Here is a 13,951-nt window from a genome sequence, read left to right on the forward strand (position 1 = left end):
GATTTAGTGCCAACTTTTAAATGCAATTTAAAAAAAAACAAAAAGACTGAATAGTAAATCTCAAAATAAAGAATGTGGATGATACATTTGCTTTTCTTTTTAGGAACTGTTATTATCAACGGCGGAGGCAATAACAAGGTTAGGGTGGGCTTTAGCATAGGGAGGTTTTAGTTGTTTAAGATTAAAAATACTGATAATTTAGACTATTATATTATTTTAATTGTTATAGCCCACCCAATAAATAAAAGTTCTGCAAAATAAAACTACTTTTAGAAAAAGTAAGAGTTAATAAATATTAAATAAGTTATTTACTTTAATCAATATCAAAATTTTTTATTATTATATTTCAAATTCTACACACACTGATACACACGTCTCAATAAATCTTTTTATTTGATTAGTTTACATGAAGTAGTCTATAGTGATTAGTTTAGGTTTCCTAGGAGTAGTCATCCAGTTTTAAAAAGTAGATTTAATATTTTATTATTTTAGGTGTCCTAGGAGTAGTTTATTATTTTTTTTCTTTCGACTTTTGGGGTACAACAGTGATCCTATTTCACTTTTCAGTTCAGAAAGCCTTCATTCTGTCATGTCAGCAAATCCAGTTCACACAAACCAAGCATACAAGTGAGAAAGTTTATTGATTTTTCTCATCAATAGGTAAGTTTTTAACCACTTTATTCTTATGTCTTGATGATTTTATTTGTTTATTGCTTTAATTTTAAGAGTTCGTACAATCGTACTTTAAAAATTCAATTTCAAGTTTAATATATTTTTTCTGATAGTTTGATAGATTTCTTAGAAATATAATTTATTATATAAACTTGTATTATTGTTGTTTAATGTATTAGGTTAACGTTCAATGAAGAGGTTAATAACTATTGATTCAGAAGAAATAACAAAGGATTTCAATTTCATTAAGGATAGAAGGGCACAACTTGAATATGTACCTTACTTTTATTTGTTAAGTTGTTATGACAAGATTGATGATGTATATTTCTTTCAACTATAAGTTGCAACTTCAAATGTTTTCTTTGTTAAATCTAGTTGAAACTTGCTTTATTCATAGTTAAATTTCTTACTTTAAATTATTACTTTCAGGCTTTTTATTGTGTAACTTTATGTAAGTAACAAAAAAATTTAACCAATTGATCTCTTAGTAATAATTTTAGTTTAGCCACCCACTAAATAATTCCTGGTTCCACTATTGGTTATTATCACTTCAAAATTTTCGTTCTACACTTATCATAAGTATATTTTTTTTCTAATTATAGAATGTTTAGAATGCAAAATGAGATTTTTGGAGTTCCAACAACAATTCCCTTTTTTTTTTTTTTTTTTTTTAATTTTAGTCAATTTAGCAAAATAAAAAGGATCGTTGATGTCTACGTTATTCCTCTATTTAAATCTACAAAATGCAATTTGTGAATTGAGAAATGCTGGTCCTTCTTTATTAGCACTTCAATCTAAAATTTGACTATGTTAATCCCACTGTTTTTATTCTTTGAAAACTTAAATTTACTTAAAGTTTTAATGTGCTAGTTGAATACACGTGATATAAGTAGAAATAAAACAGTTGAAATGAGAATATAAGTTAAGAAGGTTTAGCACTCTTCTTGTGAACAATTTGCTTCTAACTGTAAACTGTCACCTTATATGTATGTTGGATTAGAGAGTTTCAAATACCAGCTAATTTTAGTTTTAATAGATAAAAACACTTTTTTAAGAAGATTAGTAATGAAATATTTAAGCACTACAAAGTTAACCAGTTTTTAAGAAGATTAGTAATGAACTATTTGATCACTACAAAACTCATACTAAAAATAGTAAAGGATAATAAGATGGACAGTAAGGATATGATTTTGCAAGGAATCATTTGAAATTGAGTTCTCTCAAATATATTCATCTAATCATATTTTCAATTCTTTTATCTGAATTTTGTAGCACATTCTTGACAAATTTTAAGATCATTTCACCAAAGTTTATAAGTCCCTCTTCCAAGATAGGGATTAATTTGCATTCTAGAAATATCCTGCCTTCTTGAAGCAATTAAATTATAAATAGACCCTTCAGACACGGTCTTTTAATGTAGATTATAAGCAGAATATAAAACACATGACATTACATTATTGATACAAAACACACTTATATTTGAATCCTTATGTAACAAATAATAACTTGACTCAAACAACCTGATTAGTGTTAGAGTATAATCAAGGGTAGATATGGTGCCACTTGTCAACTCAATATAGGTGTAGTTAGTTGGGATTGTTAGATAGGCGGTTATGATGTATGGCCTCTCTATAAATATCAATAGGATGTAATAACTTCAGTAAGAAGAAATAAAAGAACAGTTTACAGAAAATCTCTCTATCTCTCTTCTAAGCTTTCTCCTTCTCTCTCTAAATTCTTTAGATTCTTGATCAATTGTTGATGCTTAACATGGTATCCATCGCCGGTGTTGCTTGCGCATCTTCGATCCTCTAGTTGCTTCCGCTACTCGTTACTCGTTGCTCGTGATTAAAGAAGCTCGAGATTATCTTTCTGCTGCCGGGGTACACTTTGCAGATGAGGATGTTGTGATTCTTGCACTTAATGGCTTACCTCCTAAATATAATACTTTTCGATGTGTGATTCGAGGCCGTTAGAATGTTATATCTCTTAAGGAGTTTCGATCTCAACTTCTTGCTGATGAGCTTATTGTTGAAACTCATGTTCACAGTCCACTTTTGTCTGCTATGGTTGCAAATCATTCTTCTGCTACCAAAGGATCTACATCTCAGTTTCAAAATAATTCAGGTCAATCTAGTTTCTTCTCAGGAAAGAACCGTCAGTTTAATCATACCAACAAAAGGGCGGGGGCAAGTTTAATCAAGGCGTAAAACTCAACAGACAGTCTTATAATATGCATCCTAATTCGACTCTAGGAGTTCTTGGTCATTCTCCAACTTTGTATAATGGTGGATCTCCTTCAGTCATCTGTCAACTATGCAACACATATGGTCACTCTGCAGCTTTTTGTGGATCGAGATCTCCATCAAAACAAGGTTTTCATATCTTTGGAAAAACAAACCACTCCATTTGGTTCTGTTTTTATAATGACAAAGGGACAAATTACATAGGTGCTTCTCAGTCTCATCAGATCACTGCCTCTTATGCCTCTTCTGGATATCCCTCACAAGTGCCAATGTCTTATACTCAATCTCCAACTTCGCCTCAATTACATGCTATGAATATTGTGGTCTCTCATCAACCACAAGGCTCTTCTTCTCAGAACTCTCCTCAGTTTTGGCTTGCGGATTCAGGAGCTTTAAACCATATGACTGCTAATCTTAAGAACCTATCTCTAGCTTCCCCATATCCAACTACTGAGCTTGTGTAGACTGTCAATGGTGAAGGTTTGACTGTGTCTCATGTTAGCAGTAGTATTATACATCCTTCCATTTCACCCATTACACTGAATTCCATTTTATATGTACCAAAGTTAACTCATAACCTGTTATCAGTTCATAAAATATGTCTTGATAACAATTGTTGGCTCATCTTTAATGCCTATTGTTTTTGGATCCAGGACAAAGCCACAGGGATGATCTTACACAAAAGCCTGTGCAATAATGGACTTTATCCCAAACCAGCTCTTGCTCAATCTATATCTTCCATTCCTCAAGCTAGTGCATGTCTTGGACAGCTTATCAATTCCAGTGTTTGGCACAAACGTTTAGGTCATCCTTCTAATACTACTACCTCATTGATGCTGAAAAATGCCAATATCACATATGAAAAATATGTTGTTTCCACTGTGTGTCAGAATTGTTTAGAGGGTAAATTCACTAGGTTACCTTTTTCGCCTAGAACTCATCAATCTTCCATTCCATTTGAAATTGTACACAAGGACCCTTGGGGTCCTGCTCCTTGTACTTCTATAGATGGTTTCAAATATTATGTCACACTAATTGATGAGTGTACTCGTTTTTGTTGGATATTTCCTTTTATAAATAAATCCGATTTCTTTGACACCTTTGTGAGTTTCTGCTCTTATGTACATACTTAATTTTCTACTACTGTCAAAACATTACAAACTGATGGTGGTGAGTATGTTAATCACAAGTTGCATTATTTCTGAAAACACCAAGGCATTCTGCATCACAAATCTTGCCCATATACACCTTAACAAAACGGTTTGGCGGAGAGAAAACATAGGCATGTTATTGAAACCACAATCACATTACTTCAACATGCTTCTCTACCTTCCAAGTTTTGGTCTATTGGTTGTCAAACTGATGTTTACCTTATAAAGAGAATGCCTACCCCTATCCTACAAAAATAAATCTCCTTTTGAAGCTTTGTATGGCATACTCCCCATCATTTCAGATCTTAAGATCTTCGGTTGTTCATGTTTCCCTATTCTCAGACCTTATAATGCAACAAAATTACAACCAAATACTACTAAATGTGTTTTCCTTAGGTATGCTTCTCAGTACAAGGGCTATATTTGTTTTGATGTTTCTCGAAACAAGTATTACATACTGGCATGTGGTGTTCAATGAGTTACACTTTCCATATAACGACCTAATTTCTCATAATAATAAGTCATTCTTGCTTGTGGCTACAAGTAGACCTGTAAACGGGTCGGATTTATTGGGTTTGGGTCGAGTTCAACCCGATCCGTTAAGTTAACAGGTCACCCGAACCCAACCCGTTAAGCTAACAGGTCACCCGAACCCGACCCGTTAAGCTAACGGGTCACCCGTTTCACCCGTTAACACCCGTTAACAATTATTATTATTATTTTTTTTGCATAAAGTTTATTTTTTGTTATTAAGACTTTACTAAAATTACTAAAATATCCTCAACTAACGGGTGCTAACGGGTGTTAACGGGTCCTAACGGGTCTAACGGGTTGACCCAAAGTGACCCGTTATTTAACGGGTTGTTAACGGGTTCACCCGTTAGCGACCCGACCCGTTAAGCATCCACCCAAATACAAATATTAACGGGTTGGGTCGGGTCGAGTTAACGGGTTGGGTCCAAAATGCCAGGCCTAGCTACAAGTAGTCTTCTTCATTCCACTTGCATTCCCACACTGGATAACATTTTGGTTTCTGCCTTATCTGGAAGCTCTACTCCACCTCATACATATTTTGTTTCTACCACTCACGAGTCAATACCACTAACACCAGTGTCTCCTGCAGTCTCATCTTCCCATGTTCCTCAAAGTCCTCTTGCTTCTCAGCAACAAATACAATCACAGTCCATTACTGCTGGCCCCAGTTCTTCCTCTACACTCCCTGTGGATTCTACACGTAGTCTTGAAGATTCTATACCTATTGATTCTGTAAGCTCACCATTTTGCTTTGAGAATCTGCAAGTGGTTCTTTCTATTGCTCCCATTAACTTGCATCATATGCAAACACGGAGCAAAAGTGGTATCATCAAAAGAAAGGCCTTACTTGCTACCTTGGTGGACTCTAGTGAAGTGGACCTCTCAGTTATTAAACCTACATCTTATAAGAATGCTCTTAAGGTTCCAGTTTGGTACAAAGCTATGCAGGAGGAAATAAATTCCCTTCATTCTCAAGGAATTTGGTCATTGGTCTCCTTACCATCTCAGAAGAATCTTGTAGGCTGTAAGTGGGTGTTTAAACTAAAAAGGAATGCTGATGGTTCCATTGCACGACATAAGGCTCGTTTGGTTGCCAAAGGTTTTAGCCAAGAACCTGGTTTAGATTTTGGTGAGACCTTTAGTCCTGTGGTCAAACCAACCACAGTGAGGTTAGTAATATCTCTTGTTGCTCATTTTGGCTGGCCTCTACGGCAGTGGCGGATCCACAGTAGGGTCAATGGGGTCGCACGACCCATTGGAAGCCATGGAAACAACCTTAGAGACCCATTGGAGCTGCTGGTGCGATCCCTTGGAGCTGCTGGTGAGACCCCTTGGCTGCACACTAAGTGTTCGACGAAAGGTCTGAAAGAACCAAGGATGCTGTCAAGTTCAAGGTTCGGTGCTCCAAGTACCTTTACACACTTTGTGTGTTTGATTCCGAGAAGGCCGACAAGTTGAAGCAATCTCTTCCTCCAGGTTTGAACGTTCAGGACCTTTGAACAAGGATTTTAAACCCGAGTACAAAATTATGCGGCCAAAGAATGGCAGGAAACTAGAGGAAGAAGACCAAGATGGCAGCATAATATTCTTATGCGTTTGCACCGAAGTTTGCTAAAGTCGAAGATGTCTCGATGGTAGATAGGATCTGACGACAGAAATCCAAACAATAGGCTTATTCATGTGAACTGATGATGGTCGTATAACCACCAATACAGTTCATCAATGTACAATAAGAGGAGAATATTTGTTTGTAAACGTAACAGAGGGAGTCACTTAGTCGGTAAATATCTGAAACAATTCCACGCCCATAGCTTCTTCCTCCAGGTATGAAATGACGATATGCATGCCGTTTCTGTTAAAAAAAAATTGCGCGCTGCGAGCGCTATCCTTATTGACCCCCCAAAAATTATTTCCTGGATCCGCCACTGCTCTAAGGCAATTAGATGTGAAAAATGCATTTTTGCATGGTTTTCTACAAGAAGAGGTCTACATGTCACAACCTCCGGGGTTTGAAGATTCTAATCATCCGCATCTTGTTTATAAGCTTCACAAGTCTCTCAATGGAATGAAAGGTTCACTACATTTGTTCCAACAATAGGGTTCCAATCAACATACTCTGATTCCTCTCTATTCATAAATACAATTGGCAGTGCAGTTGTGATTTTATTGTTATATGTTGATGATATTATCATTACTGGAAGTTCATTGACGGCTATACAACAAGTTATTGGTTCGCTTACTTCTGAGTTTGATCTTAAAGATCTTGGGGAGTTACATTATTTTCTTGGCATCCAAATCACTAGAACAACTTCTTGATTGTTTATCTCCTAGTCTCAGTATATTCAAGATCTATTGCAGAAGACATAAATGATCGAATCCAAGCCTTGTGAGACTCTCTGCTTACCATATAACTGATTATTGAAGGATGATGGCATTCCATATACCAGTCATACTGCCTATAGAAGCATTGTATGTGCTTTACAATACCTTACATTTACTCGTCCAGATATCTCATTCTGTGTGCACCAAGTTTGTCAGTTTATGCAAAACCCTATGGTGTCTCACTTCACCGCAATAAAGAGAATAATAAGGTATTTGAAAGGCACAATGCAGCTTGGTCTTACTTACTCCAATAGTGACTTGACAATCCGAGCTTTTAGTGATGTCGATCGGGCAGGTGATCCGAATGATCGACGATCAACTACTGGATTGGTGGTGTTTCTTGGTGCCAATCTTATCTCCTGGTCTTCTAAGAAACAGCAAACTGTCTCTCAATCTTCCACAGAGGCTGAGTATCGGGCAATATCTACTACATCTGCTGAGATTGATTGGATCTTACAACTCCTTTCATTTTTGCAGGTTCAAATCCCTTCTCCACCTGTTCTTTTTTGTGACAACTTATCTACCGTCGCATTATCATTTAATCTTGTTCAACATCAAAAGATGAAACATATCGCGGTGGATGTTTATTTCGTTAGGGAGAGGATTGCATAGAAACGGCTTGGAGTTCAGTTTGTGTCCTCTCGAGAACAGTTTGCAGATATCTTCACTAAGGGACTTAGTGCACCATTATTCCAAACTCATTGTAACAATCTCATGCTTGGTTCATCCAAACATGAGATTGTGGGGGGATGTTAGAGTATAATCAAGGGTAGATATGGTGCCACTTGTCAACGCAATATAGGTGTAGTTAGTTGGGATTGTTAGATAGGCGGTTATGATGTATGGCCTCTATATAAATATCAATAGGATGTAATAACTTCAGTAAGAAGAAATAAAAGAACAGTTTACAGAAAATCTCTCTATCTCTCTTCTAAGCTTTCTCCTTCTCTCTCTAAATTCTTTAGATTCTTGATCAATTGCTGATGCTTAACAATTAGGCCCTATCACCTGATAAAATGATGCCATATTACTTGTCACTTTTGATTGGGCATTCATGACAAACATATGACATTGTACACTCAAAAGATTTCTCCTAACATAAACTACTATTGATAGATTACCGATACGCTTGCTAATATCAAATACACAAATAATATGTTATTTTTAGTACTACAATTTATTGATATTTTTTTCACTTGTAAGTAAGATATCTTATGTTTAATTCTCAACAAATGCGAATTTGAATCACATTATTACTAGTCCATTGTGAGATTAAGGATACCTCTTCTATTTTAATGTAAATAATAACGTTTGTTAAAGAAAATACACAAATAACGTTACGTAGTCAAATTTTTAGTATACTCAAATACGAACACATCATTCTATATCATTATATAAATAGAAAGATACTTCAAAAAATACTTCTATACTTATATGATAACATATTATCTACCGCTCTGATATCGTGACTAAAGATATAAAGTAATAATAACTAATAAGTATGAATAGGCTGAATCCATGAGTATTCATTTCCTTGTTGAGAAAAATAAAAAACTTGCTAAACGTTGAAATCGAGAAAAAGAAAAAGGCAAGGCTGTCGTGATTCCGAAGAATTAAAAAAATAGAAAACTTCATTTTAATCCTTAAAAAAGATGAGTTTTAGATTATAACCATATGTAAGATTAAAATCCAATTTTAGTCCCTAGCACATTTAATCATATCATTTATTAGTTGTATTTTGATGTTTTATTTTATCCTTTTATTTTTATTTTAATGTATTAATTACATTTAAATTTAATTTTTATTTCATTCATCATAATATATTTTAATGTCTACATTTAGGCAAATAATTTTTTTATAATATATATTCCGATAACAATTTTGTATGTTCTTTATTTAGGTACATTGATACATTTGAATATTTTGGTATATCCATCGGTACAAACATGTAGTTACATTGATTCAATATAATGCATTTCGGTCAATATAATGTATTACGTTACATACACTTTGGTACACACATTTGAGTATTGACTTTTAGGTACATTAATTCAATTATTATATTTCGGTAAATACATTTAGGTACATACATTTTGGTATTGATATTTAGGTACATACATTTTTGGTATTGACATTTAGGTACATACATTTCGGTATTGACATTTAGGTACATTAATTCAATATAATACATTTCGGTACATACATTTAGGTTCATTATAATATATTTCGGTACAAAAAACTCAATTTTATATATTTTGGCACAATCATTTCTGAACACTTATGTATTTATATATTTTTGTATCACAAATTTTTTTAAATATTTTCTCATTTACATTCATTTCTAATTAAAAAATAAATAAATATGTGCATATTAATAAAATTAAAATTTAGTATGGAGAGATTAAATAAAAATACACATTAAATAACAAAAATTGAATGTAAATTTTGATAAAAGTACACTCAAGGGATTAAATTGAATATTTAATCTAGCACCAGGTTTTTTTTTAATTTTAATCTTTTACAAGGATTAATGTTAAAAAATCCCTTAAAAAAAATGAAAATTAATAAAAAAAGTATAAAAATTTTAAATTTTAAAAACAAGGACAAAATCTTCACCATCACACATTGCATCTGCCGACACGCCTGTACGTGATAGACCTCAAATCCACACCAAACCAGTTGGCCAGCCGACTCCCGAAGCCGACTCATCTAAACGGCGCCGACAACATGAGAAACAAAAGAACAGCTTCTTTCGCGGCTTTCGAGAAAATCCCCGACAAAGTCCGAGTCAGCTTCTGCGGCTACAAAGCATGCACGTCGCAGCATCATCCAAATCCGCGGCACGTAATACGAGAACCACTACGTCCGCCATCCCCACTCGACCCGACCGACCTACCACCGCCTTTTGCAGTCTTTTATTAAAGCGTCGGATCCTCCGGTGACTGGGGAGTCGGCGTGGCCGCGCGTCGAAAGTGACACATTTAGCGTTGTCGTTTTATATTCATTTTATGGGGGGCGGCGGCGGCGGCGGCGTGGGTTTCACGAAGTTAGTGGTGGCGTGACGCCGTGAGCAAAATAATTATCTGCGTGATCTGGTGGTTATGTTATTTTTAGTAAATAGGAATATCTAATTTGGTTGATGGAGATCTTTCCGTGTCATGGATGAGGCCGCATCATGCACCACACCAAACCATTGGAAGATAAGGATTTGAAATTTGAAAGATGACCCGGTATTCATTCCATTTTGTGATGCATTTCACATCAACTTTCGATTTTTAATTTGAATTGAATTAGGGTAAGAGTACTCCGTACGTCTTCAAAAATTGAAAGATACGTTCGATTCACTCACAGCCATAAGAATGATATTATTTATAGGGAGTTCGAGTAACTAAAATGCAACTCATTTCACGCACAATTAGCACAATTATTTAACACGCATATTAACTTTTTATACTAAATATTAATTGTATTATGGTTGGAATATGTAATTACGTGTGTCAGTTTTGTCTATCACTCTCAATTACTAATTTTATATATGAATTGTTAAAATAGGTTGTTATCTTAAATTGCGATATTTATAAATACTTAAATCTTGATAACTGGACAACTGAAAAACTATAGACCAAATACAACAACAACAACAACAACAAAGCCTTTTCCCACTAAGTGGGGTCGGCTATATGAATCCTAGAACGCCATTGCGCTCGGTTTTGTGTCATGTCCTCCGTTAGATCCAAGTACTCTAAGTCTTTTCTTAGAGTCTCTTCCAAAGTTTTCCTAGGTCTTCCTCTACCCCTTCGGCCCTGAACCTCTGTCCCGTAGTCACATCTTCGAACCGGAGCGTCATTCGGCCTTCTTTACACATGTCCAAATCACCGGAGCCGATTTTCTCTCATCTTTCCTACAATTTCGGCTACTCCTACTTTACCTCGGATATCCTCATTCCCAATCTTATCCTTTCTCGTGTGCCCACACATCCCACGAAGCATCCTCATCTCCGCTACACCCATTTTGTGTACGTGCTGATGCTTCACCGCCCAACATTCTGTGCCATACAACATCGCTGGCCTTATTGCCGTCCTATAAAATTTTCCCTTGAGCTTCAGTGGCCTACGACGGTCACACAACACGCCGGATGCATTCTTACACTTCATCCATCCCGCTCGTATTCTATGGTTGAGATCTCCATCTAATTCTCCGTTCTCTTGCAAGATAGATCCTAGGTAGCGAAAACGGTCGCTTTTTGTGATCTTCGCTAGATTGCTCCGGTCATTAGTGTGGATAAGTATATAAATGGATAGAGATAGGAAAGCAAACACAAGATGTACGTGGTTCACCCAGATTGGCTACGTCCACGGAATAGAAGAGGTCTCATTAATTGTGAAGGGTTTACACAAGTACATAGGTTCAAGCTCTCCTTTAGTGAGTACAAGTGAATGATTTAGTACAAATGACATTAGGAAATATTGTGGGAGAATGATCTCGTAATCACGAAACTTCTAAGTATCAGAGTGTGGTGTCGTCTTGACTTGCCTTATCTGTCTCATAGGTAGATGTGGCATCTTCTCTGGAAGTACTCTTCCTCCATCCAGGGGTGGTATCTTTAACTGGTGGAGATGCACAAGGTAATGTATCAATTTCACTTGAAGCTTACTTGTAGTTTCAGGCTTGGTCAAGCGCGATACAAACCATGTAGTAGGAGTCCCCCAAGTCGCCGAGCTAGGGGGTCTGCTGAAAGAGGTGACAGACAAGGTAAGCAATCAGAGTTTCGACTGATTGTTCACCTTCTCCCCATCTTGTAGCAGCATGAAGGATAAAGAGAAGAAAAATGAGAAGAGATGATATGAAATACTTTTGCTTTTGAAGAAGTAACTTTCCACAGGCTTATTCTTGAACTGAGCTGGAGGGTTTTCTGGTTTCCTCCAGAGTATAAGGCCGACTGAAGAATTTGAGGGTCAAAACAAGTCCATCAAATCTAGAGTACGTTCCACCCTGCTGATATGGGATACGTTTGCTTTTGACAGAGTAATGGATGTATCGGCACATGTGCTGTTACGCTTGTCTCCACATGCTTCCTTGTATCCTTCGCACTTGCCCTATCTGTTCCTCAAGCAGATGCGGAATCTTCCCTGGAAACATAAGGTGTTGAAGATGAGTACTCGAGAGCAATGCCAGGTAAGTAATCAGGTAAGGGGTTCCAGGCAGTCAGTTCCTGGCTGGAAGCTTGATTCCAAGTGCTGACTGATTGCTCTCTTTCTCCTTGTCTTGCAGGTAAAAACAAGGCCAAAGGAAAAGACAGGGAAAAAGCATGATATGGGATACTCTTGCTTTTAACCCTGATGATATGAGATATTCTTGCTCTAGTATAGCTTGTTTGCAGAGGTATTATCGGGGGGAAAGAAAGCTGAATATTTCGAAAGGCTTCGTTGGGAGTGCCCTCTCAGATATGATGAAGGGTTGAGCATTTTTGCAGGTCTGCCTGTCTGTTGGGGATGGAGGTCGACATATATAGGAGTCTCCCTAACAAGTAGTAATGCTATTCCTTTACCCTGCTTGGTCATAGCACGGTAGTGGGAGCTGCCAGTTTCACATGTTTTAACTCTGTCAGAGCACTTTGAAAAAGTGGTCTGTGGTATCTGGCTCTCGAGATTCGGAGAACGATGCCTCTTCGATTTTTGAGAAAGCAATCATGCTGGGGGTCTGGCTCTCGAGATTCGGAGAGCAGTGTCTCTTCGATTTTTGAGAAAGTAATCATGTTGGGAGTCTGGCTCTCGAGATTCGGAGGGCGGTGCCTCTTTGATTTTGGAGCAAGCAATCTTGTTGGGAGTGTTGTCTCGAATGTGAGTAAAGGTTGGGCATGTTTGCTAGTCTACCTTGCCACGAAGCACAAAGGTTGACACACAGGGACTTTCCAATTATCCAGCAATGGTACTGTTCCTTTACCCTCTCTTCGATTTTGAGAAAGTAGTCATGTTGGGAGTCTGGCTCTCGAGATTCGGAGGACGGTATCTCTTCGATTTTGAAGCAAGCAATCTTGTTGGAGTGTTTTCTCGAATGTGAGTAAAGGTTGGGCATGTTTGCTAGTCTACCTTGCCACGAAGCACAGAGGTTGACAAACAGGGACTTTCCAATTATCCAACAGTGGTACTGTTCCTTTACCCTTATGGGTAATAATATGGTAGCTAGACCTTCAAAATTTATGTGTCTAAACTTTGTTAGTGCTGTTTCTTTGCTATTCTTTTACCTTTCTTGGTCAGAGCGATGTAGTGGGAGCTGCAAGCTTCACGTGCTCAACTTTGGCAGAGAACTTTGGCAAAGTTATCTGTGGTACCCATGAGCTATTGTTGCGTGTGGGAAGTGGGTGATTGAACAGTAAGATTCATGTGCTTTCTACTTCACCAGAAGTCTTCGACAGAATGCCCATAATTTCTGCAAAGCTGAGTGTGCGTGTGACAGGTGCTGACAAGGCTAGAAAAGTAGGTGCCTCTTCGATTTCTGAGATCGGCCCTCGTGGTCTCTAAGCAGCCCAGCTTTTGAGAAAGCGAGCGCCTCTTCGATTGATTCGGAGAACGATGCCTCATCGATTTTTGAGAAAGCAATCATGCTGGGGGTCTGGCTCTCGAAGATTCGGGGAGCAGTGTCTTTTCGATTTTTGAGAAAGTAATCATGTTGGGAGTCTAGCTCTCGAGATTCGGAGGGCGGTGCCTCTTCGATTTTGGAGCAAGCAATCTTGTTGGGAGTGTTTTCTCTAATGTGAGTAAAGGTTGGGCATGTTTGCTAGTCTACCTTGCCACGAAGCACAGAGGTTGACACACAGGGACTTTCCAATTATCCAGCAATGGTACTGTTCCTTTACCCTCTCTTCGATTTTTAAGAAAGTAGTCATGTTGGGAGTCTGGCTCTCGAGATTCGGAGGACGGTGCCTCTTCAATTTTGGAGCAAGCAATCTTATTGGGAGTGTTTTCT

General features: G+C 37.2%; 1 long non-coding RNA gene across 2 annotated transcripts; it reads left to right on the top strand.

Annotated features, from left to right (window-relative positions):
• The first annotated feature begins 2,338 nt into the window (after positions 1-2,338).
• On the top strand, positions 2,339-4,014 carry LOC126600193 (uncharacterized). 2 transcript variants are annotated; one of them, XR_007615379.1, is made up of 2 exons: positions 2,339-3,425; positions 3,572-4,014. It is a non-coding gene; the product is annotated as an uncharacterized LOC126600193 (long non-coding RNA). The 2 variants fall into 2 exon arrangements; XR_007615378.1 differs by having other exon boundaries at positions 2,339-3,398.
• The last annotated feature ends 9,937 nt before the right edge of the window (positions 4,015-13,951 follow it).

The sequence above is a fragment of the Malus sylvestris genome, chromosome 14, assembly GCF_916048215.2.
Source record: "Malus sylvestris chromosome 14, drMalSylv7.2, whole genome shotgun sequence".
NCBI classification, from domain to species: Eukaryota; Viridiplantae; Streptophyta; class Magnoliopsida; order Rosales; family Rosaceae; genus Malus; species Malus sylvestris.